This window comes from Cetorhinus maximus, chromosome 14, assembly GCF_964194155.1.
Source record: "Cetorhinus maximus chromosome 14, sCetMax3.hap1.1, whole genome shotgun sequence".
Classification (NCBI taxonomy): domain Eukaryota; kingdom Metazoa; phylum Chordata; class Chondrichthyes; order Lamniformes; family Cetorhinidae; genus Cetorhinus; species Cetorhinus maximus.
In genome coordinates this window covers 95,133,259-95,146,136 of record NC_135892.1, presented here as the reverse complement: position 1 = coordinate 95,146,136, position 12,878 = coordinate 95,133,259, and the positions used below count along the sequence as shown (strand labels likewise).

Here is a 12,878-nt window from a genome sequence, read left to right as displayed (position 1 = left end):
TACCTGCAACAGTGGAGGCCCATGCTATGTAGCAGCACAGCAGCCTAAGCTGCACGGCCTGCTATCGCGTAAAGGTGGGGATACCTCCTTTCTAGGTCCCCTGTGTTCATTCAAGATCCCCCTGCCCCAAGATCACACTTTCCCTTTTACCCTCCCCCCACCCTTTTCTCAAACCTGGCCTACCACCCTCCTCAGTTAGGCCTGCCATCCTAATCCTGACGAAATCCCACCTACTTACCATGGTGTCCGGCTCCAGTGACAATCTCCAGTGGGGATTGCCTGTATATTCCAAGCGGTGGCCACCACTCCCGCCTGGCACTGCTAGGATTCCAGAGCTGCCAGCCATCTGACTGGCCAGTAGCTCTCTGAGGTGGACATCCCGCCTCCAGCCTGATAACGGCCAATCGGTCATTAAACAACAGAGGCGGTAGCTGTTCTTCCCGTTGGCAGGCTCCTCACCAACTGTATAGCAGGGTGATGGTGGGGGGAGCTGCAGGGACCATTGCGCCCTGTAAAACCCAGTCCCAGAAGTAGACTCTTCTGAAGGAGAAAGCATCAACTTGCAGTATGTGACAAGGCTAAAAAAAAACCAACTCTTCAGTACCCAACCCGCCCCCATCTTTACAAACTAGCGCCCCATCTTCATCCTCCTTCACCAATGTCGAACTGGGCAAGATTTCACTCATCTGGTTCCATTCTTAACTATCTAATCGTAGTCAGAGAATCACCCATATGGCTTCTCTTCCTTCTCTCACGCCATCATTCCTGGCGTCCTCCAAGGACCTATCCTGTTTCTCATCTATGTGCTGCCCCTTGTGGACATCATCTGAAAACACAGCCTCAGTATCCACATGCACACTGATGACACCCAGCTTTACCTCATCATCGGTCCCAATTCCTCCACTGCCTCCAAATAGTCAGACTGATTGTTCTACATCCAGTGCTGGGTGAACAAGATTTTTCTCCAACTAAAGATTGGAAAGACTACAAGCTCCATTCCCAAGCTACCGACTGCATCCCTCCCCCTGGCAACTGTCTCAAGCTGAACCGAACTGGTTTTAAGCCTTGGTGTCATATTTGACCTCAAGATAAGCTTCCAAACTCATACCCAGACCACTATTCAGATCGCATATTCCCTCCACTACATTGCGTAACTTCACCCCATCACAGCTCATCTGCTACTGAAACACTCATGCTTTATTTACCTTAGACTTGACTATTCTGGCACACCCCTAACTCTCACATTCTACCCCCCGAAACTTGAGGTCATTCAAAACTCTACTGCCATACCTTCACGCTGACCAAGTCCCATTCACCAATCGTTCCTGTGCCCCCTGATCTACGTTGGCTGCCAGCTAAGCAATGTCTTCATATTAAAATTCTTGGCCTTGTTTTCAAATCCCTCAATGGTCTTGCCCCTCTCTATCTCTGTAAACTCATCCATCCCCAACCCCCCGAAATATCAGTTCTCAACTAATTCTGGCCCCCTGGATTCTGGCATCTCCGATTTTAATTGCTTCACTACTGATGGTTGTGACTTTAGCTCGCAAAGCCCTAAACTCTGGAGCTTTCTCCCTAAACCTCCCCACCTCTCTAGCTCTCTTTCCTCCTTAAAATCTACTTCCTTGACCAATTATCTACCCTAATACCTCTTTATGTGTCTCAGTTACTCAGTGTCTAGCGTTACTGTGAAGCGCCTTCGCCTCGGGATGGGTTTTATTAGGTGGTGCTATATGAAGACAAGTTGTCGTTACATTACTGACACTTTAGCAAACCGTTGTCTCTGCTTGCATTGCCCCTCTGATGTGTCAAGGTACATCCTTTTTTTGCTCGTGTAAGAGGTGTAGGATGCCCCCAAAGAGGAAATTACTATTTATTTATCTTTAAAATGAAGAGGAGAGTGAGCTCAGGGATGTCAGGCAAACTGCAGTCCACTTTAGGAAACTGAGAACTGCACTTGCCCTGACTTATCACAGCCTCAACATGTACAATGCACAATCACAACAGAGGCAGAGCAGATTTCCATACAAATTACAGTCTGTCATTGAACCTTTCAGCTCAACTGTTCTATGCTCCACCCTCTCCTCCTCCCACCCTTACTTTATCTCACCCTATCAGCATAATCTACAATACCTTTCTCCCTCATGTGTTTATCTAGCTTCCCCTTAAATGCACCCATTTGCCTCGACTACCTCATGTGGTAGTGGGGTCCACATCCTCCCCACTTTCGGGCCAAAGCAGTTTCATAGAGATAAAAACAAAAAACTACTGCGGATGCTGGAAATCCAAAACAAAAACAGAATTACCTGGAAAAACTCAGCAGGTCTGGCAGCATCGGCGGAGAAGAAAAGAGTTGACGTTTCGAGTCCTCATGACCCTTCAGCAGAAGGGTCATGAGGACTCGAAACGTCAACTCTTTTCTTCTCCGCCGATGCTGCCAGACCTGTTGAGTTTTTCCAGGTAATTCTGTTTTTGTTGTGAAGAAGTTTCATAGTTGAGCCTGCGAGCATACTCCAAGACTATTACAGGACTGTTGCCTGTTGTGGCAAAAGTCACTGCAGCCCTGAACAGGTTCCAAAGTTCCTTTTCTTTTTGATGAGGGTGACATAAACAGCCTGTTGCAGATGTTGGCAAGAGGTGAGCAGGAATTTGAGTCAGTTCCAATAAGTCCAGTCAAACTTGATTTTCTTTAAGCAGTAAAGAATATTTGCAATTGTGCAGAGCTTTTCTTTTTTAACCAAATTTCTCAAAGCAACTGTGGTGCCCATTCTATGCCTTCCATTGTTCAAACAGTGAATATTTGTATGTGAAAATTTCTCCTGTGAATTTAGACTGGCTGATTTATGTAACTTAACGATTGGGTTTGCTTGTTTAATGATGTTGACTTTTATTTAAAATGTAGGTGTGCCAGAAGATTACTTGAAGCCTGACTCAATCTCTCATGCAATGTTAATGTATAAGGATTTGCATACTGTTATAGTCTCGACTCGTCACCTATTTGTACTAGAGTTGACTTGCAGACAACCTTCTGGGCAGAATTTTTCTCTCATCAGGTGGGCACACGCCCGACCCGAACGAGAGTAAAATAGTGCGCGATAACGTTGGGCGAGCGTCCCGGCGTTATCGCACACTCTCATGATATTTTGCCTGGCGGGTGTGCGCGAGAGGCAGCAACTCACCCGCTGACAATTAAAAGCCCTATTAAGGCCCTTAATCAATTAATTCAAACAAATTTTTCGCTGCCCGTCCAACTGTTCGGTCGGTGGGCAGGTGAAAAAGCCAGGCGGCCTTTGGATTTTTTATGGAACCTCACCCACGGGCGGGATGAGGTTTCCAACAGGAATTAAAAATAAAATAGAAATGTTTAAATCTCATTTGGAACATGTCCTGCTCATGTGACTCTGTCACATGAGCAGGACATGTTCGCCTTATCTTTTAAATCTTTATTTGTGCTATTATGAATCTTCAGCTCCCTGTAGCAGCTCTGTGCCTTCAGGAAGTTTTCATTGTGTGCAAACCTCTGCGCTCACCCTCCTCCCATCCCCATCGCAGCACATGATTCACGTGATTGGCCGGCCAGCGTGAAATCACGGTCGGGGCCTGATTGTCATCGGCAGTCAGTTTTGCGACCACTCCCATCCCCGCCCACCGTGCCCACCCGACGAGGTAAAAATCCTGCCCTCTAAGTGGAAACATTAGGTTTATTTACACTACAGCCAGCAGCAACTACATGGTTGTATTCAACTCCATCTCTATCTCTACACTGACTGTGGAGGTAGCCCGCTCTGCTAACACATTGCTTTACCTAGATCATGTGAGCTTACATCACAGGACTATTCTTAAAGGTTCAGTCCAACATTTAACAAAATCATAATTACTACACATACTGAGGAGAAAAGATAAACTTTGCTAAGTTTTGCTTCTATGCTTGCTGCACCCTTTCTAACTGTTGGCAAGTCACAGTTGTACAAGCCGGAATGCCCCAGGTTTATTGATATTCAGATTCATCATGAGTCATCCCAAAGGAAGGAACGTAACGAGTTTCTAAGTATTCAAAATGTTATCGGATGCACCAACACTACTTCTTTCTGAGATTAAGTGCAGCAGAGTGATGAATTTGGAAGCCCTATAACTTAAGTGGAGATTTGAATTCACGGATTAATTGCACCAACAGTGAAAAGCCAATGAATAATCATGAAATCCTTCACAATCTAGCAATTAGGGTTATGAAATTTTAAAAATGCTTATCGGATCACTATGCCTCACTCCCAACAAACAAGACGTTATATCAGCAAAGATCAGTTGCCTGACATGATGCATCTTTCCTTGTTGCTTGAATGATGTGTGTGAGTTAGTTTTCTCTGGAATAGGGAGGGGCATATAATTACTGTGAAAACAAACACTTCCATACAAAGCATGTTCATAAGTGTGTGGAAGCTCGCCTGTGGAGAGCAGTAAGGTAGGCAACTTATTATTCTTTACTCAGTTATTCATATGCAATAGGATTCTTCTAAAAGTACCATCAGCATTGGTGGTGGGGGTACTTTAATGAGGAAGGCAGTAAGACTGAAAACAAATCTTATGCTTATTGAGAATATGAATAGCATTTAGTGAAGGAGAGGAGATCATTGCAGGATTTCAGCTTTCACCATTAACTCTCCCATTGTCAGTGATTCAAATTTTCCATTTTAAATGTGCAGAAAGTATCCTGGAGCACAGTAAGGATCTGCTTTCTTGGAGGATCACTAAATGGTTCCTGAATTATTATGCACCAGACTCTGTAAGTAAAGATTTGATACTGGACATTGCTCTGGCTAATGAATCATATTAGGTCAGCAACATGAAGATTGGAAAAATATTAGCGATGAATAATAGCTCACTTCAGTATTAAACAGGCCAGGCATAACTAAGGTCAAAAGAATGTTGTTTAAGTGGAGAATAGCAATGGAATGAGAGAAAATTGGATAAATTGAAGGCAAAACATGTAACTGGTTAAAAGCAGCAGAAATAGTGGGACCTTTTTAAGTGTGAGATGGTAAATGTGAATTTTAGCTATAGGCAAAGATTATGTTTGGGGCTGTTTTCTTTGGAACAGAGGAGGCTGAAGGAAGATTTAATTGAGGCGTATAAAATTATTAGTGGGCTAGATAGAGTACATTGGAAGGACCTATCTGCCTCAGCAGAGAAGTCAATAACCAAGACTCGTAGATTTAAAATAATTGGTAGAAGGATTAGAGGTGAGTTGAGGAGAAAGTTTTGCATCCAGCGGATGCTGAAGGTCTGGAACACACTGCCTGGAAGAATGGTAGAGGCAGGAATCCTCATTACATTAAAAACCACTTGGCTATGCATTTGAAGTGCCCTATCCTGCAGGGCTACAGGCCAAGAGCTGGCAAGTTAGACCATTTTCATCTAGCACAGACAAAGTGGGCCGAATGTCCTCTTTCTGCACCATTAATTTTCTCCGGGCAAGGTTTTCTGGTTCTGCCAGAGGCGGGACTGGAAACTCCGGTCTGTGTTTCTAAAACAGTGTCCAGGAACATTCCAACAAGGGGGAAAAATATGATTCATTAGCCAGAGCAAAGTCCAGTATCAAATCTTTACTCACAGAGTCTGGTGCATAATAATTCAGGAATCCATTTAGTGATCCTCCAAGAAAGCAGATCCTTACTGTGCTCCAGGATACTTTCTGCACATTTAAAATGGAAAATTTGAATCACTGACAATGGGAGAGTTAATGGTGAAAGCTGAAATCCTGCAATGATCTCCTCTCCTTCACTAAATGCTTTTCATATTCTCAATAAACATAAGATTTGTTTTCAGTCTTACTGCCTTCCTCATAGGATCATAATTCGACAAGTGAGGGGTTTCATTAGGCTGCAGATACCAGCTAAAAAGGAAGCTCAATACAAAGGTACAAATAGCAAAAATAAAAGAGGTAAAGCGAGCTAAGAAGAAATATGAAAAACATGAAACCAATGTCAATCACAGATATCTATAAACAAATTAGGACAGAACGAATCATTAAGAATGAGGCAGAGCCACTCAGAAATATGCATTGTTATGGTGGCATCAATAAGAAGGTGGCAAAGTACCTTACTGAATACTTTGCTTTTGCTTTTATAGAAAAAATGCAGGAACTTTATGTCAAAACATTCCAAAGTTTCTCACAACCAGCAAATCAGATTTTGAATCTAATCAGTGGAAGCTTGTCATCCCTAAACACCTCAATCTCTCCAACCTTCTCTGCTCCTTTAGGACTCTCCTCAAATGTTCGACTAGAATTTTGGTCATTCCTCCGAACATCTTCATTTTTCTCTTCAGTCCTTGCGAAGCGCGTTAGGGTTTTTAAAATGAAATTTAAGGTACGCTATAGGGAGAATTTTCTCCCTGTCGTGCAGGCGGGGTGAGAGTGGGCATGTGTGGGCACTGCTAGCTAGGTGCCAGATTTCACTCGCCTTCTTGAATGCTCTGTTCAAAAAGTGCAAATGCACTCTACCTCTCTTACATCTCCAAACTAGTACACATCAAAGCCCTCAGACTAGTTGGCTTTAATCCAAATAAGACACACCCACAGACTAATTTTAGGTGGGCGGGTCAATTAAGGCGACGGGGGGGGGAGGAGGAAGGAGAGTCAGGGCCTGTGCTCTTTTGCAGATGCACGCGAAAGAGCGCAGAAATCTCCCTGAGGCAGCTCCGTGCCTCAAAGAGATTAATTTGATTGTGAAAAACTGAGAAAAAGATTTTAAGAAGTTATTCGGACATGTCCCCTCGTGTGACAGTGTCACGTGCGCTGTGACATGGCTATGAGTTTTATTAATTTTTAAAATTAAAGTTGTAAATCCAGCCCATGGATGAGGTTCCGTGAAAAATGTGAAGGCCGCATGGGCTCTTCGCCTGCCCGCCAACCTTAAGGTTGGACGGGCAGCCCAGACAATCAGTTTGATTAAGTACTTAATGTTCTTAACAGGCCTTTGACAGTTCGGCGGGCGCGCAGCCAACTCCAGTGCGCGCCAGCCGAACTAAAATATCAGAATGACGGTGACATCAGGACGCACACCTGACATTGCCATGCGTCACATTACGTGTCGGCGTACGGGACCCGCCCCCGCACACCAACCGGAAGATTCTGGCTTATAAATTGCAAATTGAAATGGCTATCAAAGAGTCATCTTTACATCTGTAGTAGGAAAATTTCTAACAACAGTAATTAGAGATCAAATTAAATGAACAATTGTCCGATAGCACTGTCGACGACACCTTCCATCGCTTAGCTGATGATTGAAAGGAAGCTGTGGGGCAGTTGGCTGGATTGGATTTGTCCTGATTTTGCGGACAGGACATAGATACAATTTTCCTCATTGTCTGGCAGATGCCAGTGTGGTAGCTGTACTGGAAAAGCTGGGCGAGGGGCGTGACAAGTTCTGGGGTACAATTAAGTCTTCAGTACGATCGTCGGGATGTTGTCAGGGTCCATAGCTGTTGCAGTACCTTCAGCCATTTCTTGATATCACAAATTGGTTGAAGATTGGCTCTTTGATGCTGGGGACCTCAGGAGGAGGTCAAGATGGATCATCCACTCGCCACTTTTGGCTGAAGATGGTTGCAATTGCTTCAGCCTTGACTTTTCGCTAATATGCTAACCTCCCCCATCGTTGAGGATGGAAATACTCATGGAGCCTCCTCCTCCAGTTAGTTGTTTGATCGTCGACCACCATTCCCAGCTGGATGTGACAAGACTGTGGAACTTTAATCTCATCCGTTGGTTGTGGGATTGCTAAATTCTGTCTGAGCTGTTTCCGTTGTTTAGCATACAAGTGGTCATGTGTTGTAGCTTCAGCAGGTTTTCACTCCAGTTTTAGGTATGCCTGATGCTGCTCCTGGCATGCCCTTCTGAGCTCTTCATTGAACCAGGGTTAATCCCCTGGCTTGATGATAATGGTAGATTGGGGAATTTGCCAAACCATGAGGTTACAGATTGTGGCTGAATACAATTCTGCTACTGCTAATGGGCCTCAGCGCCTCATGGATGCCCAATTTTGAGTTGCTAGACCTGTTCTGAATGAATACTATTTAGCACAGTGGTAATGCCACACAACACAATGGAGAGTATGCTCAGTGTGTTGACGGGACTTTCTCTTCACAAGAACTGTGTGGTAGTCACTCCCACCTATACTGTCATGAACAAATGCATCTGTAACGGGTAGATAGATGAGGACAAATAGGTTTTTCCCTCTTGTTGGTTCTCTCATCTTCTGCCACAGACCCTGTCTGGCAGCTATGTCCTTCAGGACTCAGCCAGCTCGGTCAATAGTGGTGCTACTTGTGGTGGAATGAATAAAGGTATAATTGATAGATAGAAAGCAAAGGGTTGTTGTAATTTAGATTTCTCGAACAGACAGGCACTGGTTAATAGGCTGTTACTTTTATTTTCCACCATAGATAAATAATTTGGATGTTGTCACAAAGGGTGGATATCAAAGTTTCCTGATAAACATGAATAGAAGCCAACAGGATGGTATTTGATGCAAAAACTCTTTTGGGATCTGCTCCATCTCCTCCCAAGTCTTCCTACCACTTCCGACAGTTTCCATCAGAAATGAACATATTGGCCACATAATATTCTTGGCCACAGGCACAGTCAGATTGCAACTGAATTATGTAAGCCTTTCAACTTCCTAGCTCTACAATGCCAATTTGTTGTTTTTTTGCCAAGTAAAGCTTCCCCCTTTGCCCCTTTGACCACCTAGCGGCCACTAGTTCTGCAATGCAGTAGCAAGTATCAGAGGCCGGCCAAGCTCTTCCCCGCCCTGCCCTTTCCCTCTTCCCTCCACAGTACAGGCTGGGAACCCCAACTCAATTCAGCAAAAATAAATAAATAAATAAACTGACTCCAGAAAATCGGCAGGGTACAGCATTACGGCAAACAAGTTTTGCTCCATTGAAGGTGTGCTAGATTCTGCTATAGCTAAATGATGCCAGCCAGAAAATCTGCCTGCTATGTTTCCCGCATCATTGATCCGCAGTGAGGAGAGGGAAATCCCAACCCTCCTCTTCCCTCCTGGATCATGTGGCGCTGGAGCAGATGCTGCAACCTTCACAATGCGATTTGAAATTTTCAGTTCACCCTCGTCGTAAGGACTGACATAGAAAGCTGGATCAGCAAAGCAACGGTGTCCAAACTCCAGCAGAGTACTGATCTCCAACATAGCTTGCAAGCCGCTCTGCAGTACACCAATACAGTCTTCGCATCAAATCATAGCCGAAAGTAGTGATCTTTTGAAAGTATCGTGGGTTTTCTTTGATTGTAGGCGTGTGGGGTGAATAAATTAATTCCTAGCAAGGCCTTTCCTTCTGGTGCTGGAAATCACCTGGTCCACGCTATCCTCTAGCAAGCTGTGTCTTGAAGTTCAGCTTATGCAATGATTTGTATTTATTTAATTTAATGCGCTTTCCAAACAACTAAAGGCAACGTTGTAATTGCAAATCTTTCCACAGGCAATAACGAAGAACACCCATCTTATAGGGAAACATTCATTTCCTTGTAAATTTACCAGAATTGACTGTTTTAGACATGAGAATTATAACCCTCCACCAAAAATGTGTTAAAATGATCCTTTCTTCCCTAACTTGTAATTAGGCAGGTCATAGCAACAGAAGAGAGCCGAGGGCTCGATATAGTCTTGAATGCCATAAATTGACAATACATTACATTTGTAATTTTTCAGATCCAGTTGTTCTAATGTATAGCTTTTCGTTTGACCCTCAGCTGGCTATGTAATGTAAATTCCAAAGAAGGACCAAGTGAATATATTTGGTTTTAGATTCCAGGTTGCCAGAAACTATATAACCATCAACAATTAGAGAGCCACACTAAATTACTGGCAGCAGCATTCCCGTAAATTGGTAGGTAGGGGTTTTAAGCTCCCAGATGGTAAAACACAATAAATTTCACCTCAGTGGCACCACTTCCAAGTATGATGAGCAGTGCAGTCAAAGCATTAGCCACAATTGTCTCAGCCCCATGGAGATGTCTTTGGAGACTGTGAGGTGGTGGGGGCAGCGGGGAATCAGATCAAGGGGCGCAGGTTAGCTCACTGACTGTCCCCAACTCCGGGCGAATTTTCCTGGGGCAGACTGTGAGTGGGATTGGCCGCTCGCTCACCTGTGGGAAGCAGGCGGCCAATTAAGACAGATAAGGCCTAAATTAATGGCCATTTTCATAGATGGATGCATGTTCCCCGGAGTAGCATGGGCCCTGCCAATGAATCAGGAGTCCAGCAATGTATAGGAGGCAGCTTCGTGCTGTGTGACAATTGAGGTCTTTTAATCATTTTTTTTGGCAGTAATTCTTAATGCTCATGTATCCTCAAGCAGCAAACTCATGGAGGCTGATATCTCCCCTACTGCTGTACCTGTTTCAATGGCAGAATTTTAGTCTTACCCCTGGCAAGTTTGCGGCTAGGGGGGTGGGGGTGGGGGCAGCCCATGGGTGAGCCTCACCTCAGTTGAGGTCCTATTATTGGGCCCTTCCCACCCAGCATCCATTTTGATGATGGGAGGAGTTCACAGAATCACAGAATCACACAGTGCAGAAGAGGCCCTTCGGCCCATCGAGTCTGCACCGACACATGAGGAACACCTGACCTACCTACCTAATCCCATTTACCAGCATTTGGCCCATAGCCTTGAATGTTATGACGTGCCAAGTGCTCATCCAGGTACTTTTTAAAGGATGTGAGGCAACCCGCCTCCACCATCCTCCCAGGCAGCGCTTTCCAGACCGTCACCACCCTCTGGGTAAAAATGTTTTTCCTCACATCCCCCCTAAACCTCCTGCCCCTCACCTTGAACTTATGCCCCCTTGTGACTGACCCTTCAACTAAGGGGAACAGCTGCCCCCTATCCATCCTGTCCATGCCCCTCATAATCTTGTACACCTCGATCAGGTCACCCCTCAGTCTTCTCTGCTCCAACAAAAACAACCCAAGCCTATCCAGCCTCTCTTCATAACTTAAATGTTTCATCCCAGGCAACATCCTGGTGAATCTCCTCTGCACCCCCTCCAGTACAATCACATCCTTCCTATAATGTGGTGACCAGAACTGCATACAGTACTCCAGCTGTGGCCTCACCAAGGTTCTATACAACACCAACATGACCTCCTTGCTTTTGTAGTTCAGGGGCAAGGGAGAAGCCTGACAGGTCACCTTGCTCAAACCATGGGTGTGGAGGTGAGGTGCATTTCCCTCAAGGACCCCCTTTCTACATCAGGTTGCCACCCAAGGTCTGGCTGCACAGGTGCTCCCTCCCCGCCCTTACCTCTCCAACAAGAGCTCCCTACCCTCTCCCCACTTGTATCCCGGGCCTCACACCACCCCCCCCACCTTTCATGAGACCCCCCCCCCTCACTTATCTGGTCCGGGACTTTGAATCTGGCGAACGCTTGTAGTCCCAACCCTGGCCACTGATGTCACTGGTGCTGCTGAGACTACAGAACTGCGGGCCAATCAGATTGGCCGGCAGCTCTCTCTGAGACCAGACTTCTGCCAATCTTCAGCTAATTAATGCTCACTTAATACTCCAAGGAGCATTACTTGGCTGCAAGGCTGCTGTGATATGGGTGGGGATGCGTTCCCCATCAACTCTTCAGATGGCGGAGGGGGGAGGAGCCCTGCCATCTGAAAAATCCTGCCCAATGGCAGCCGCACTCCTTCACATGGGGGTGCTTCCATAGTGTCAAAGCCGCCCTTGCTGCTGGCTCCCCAGCACCACCCAGATTGCGAGGGCGAGGGTGGCCAGCAGCCATTTCCATGGGCTGCCCTGGATACACCTTGTGACTCTGGACCCTGGCCGTCATCCCTATTCTGACAGGGCTGCCAGAGGCAGCCTGTTAATTGGTCAATTCCCAAAAGATCACGCTGATGGGGGATATTCAGACACCAGCAGGAAATGGCCCTGATGCATCAGATTTTTATTAGTCCAGAAGCTTCTGGCCATGAGGTGCAAAACTGATTTTCTGCATCTTGTTATACAGCTTTCTATTTAATGTGTAGATTTATACAAGTTATGTGTGCAAGATCAGTTTCTTCATGTTCATTAAATGAGTGTGTTTTCAATATTATGTCCTCCATTCAGAGAGTTGGGTACAATGGAATCACTTGGTTGTTAGGTGGTGACAGGTTTAGGCTGAGAGCTAATGGTTCACATGGTGGGTACAGGATGCTTAGGCTTGCACAGAAAAAGGCCCTTCGGCCCATCGAGTCTGCACCAGTCAAACAAGTACCTAACTATTCTAATCCCATTTTCCAGCACTAGGCCCATAGCCTTGTATGCCATGGCATCGCAAGTGCACATCCAAATACTTCTTAAATGTTATGAGGGTTTCTGCCTCTACCACCCTTTCAGGCAGTGAGTTCCAGATTCCCACCACCCTCTGGGTGAAAAAATTCTTCCTCACATCCCCTCTAAACCTTCTGCCCCTTATCTTAAATCTTTGGTTATTGATCCCTCCACCAAGGGGGAACGTTCCTTCCTGTCGACCCTGTCTATGCCCCTCATAATTTAATACACCTCAATCATGGCCCCAAATATTGTATGTATATCATATATACAAACATTGGCTTAAAAAAGTGATTGTAACAAGGCAGTACGGTGTATTCCTGTCCTCCTGCCTTATTTCCCCAGACTACCACTTGCTGAGTACTCCAAGGTAGGGATTTTCCAAAGAAATCATAACAAATAGGAGCAGGAATAGACTGTTCGACCCCTCGAGCCTGCTCCTCCATTCAATAAGATCATGGCTGATCTTATTGTGCCCTTAACTCCATTTTCCTGCCTGTCCGCATCTACCCTGTCAAGTCCCCTCAGAATCTTAT

At 45.3% G+C, this 12,878-nt stretch overlaps 1 protein-coding gene across 7 annotated transcripts in view; it reads left to right on the top strand.

Moving 5' to 3' along the window:
- The window catches only part of chrm3b (cholinergic receptor, muscarinic 3b), a 1,038,143-nt gene that overhangs the window by 961,721 nt on the left and 63,544 nt on the right, over positions 1 to 12,878 (top strand). The window contains exon 1 of one of the 7 annotated variants that reach the window (XM_078557274.1): positions 4,376 to 4,459. The exons of the other annotated variants lie outside the window; for them this stretch is intronic. The gene's annotated coding sequence lies outside the window, so the exon portion shown is untranslated. Of the gene's footprint in view, positions 1 to 4,375; positions 4,460 to 12,878 lie in introns of those variants that run through there. 7 annotated transcript variants of the gene reach the window in all.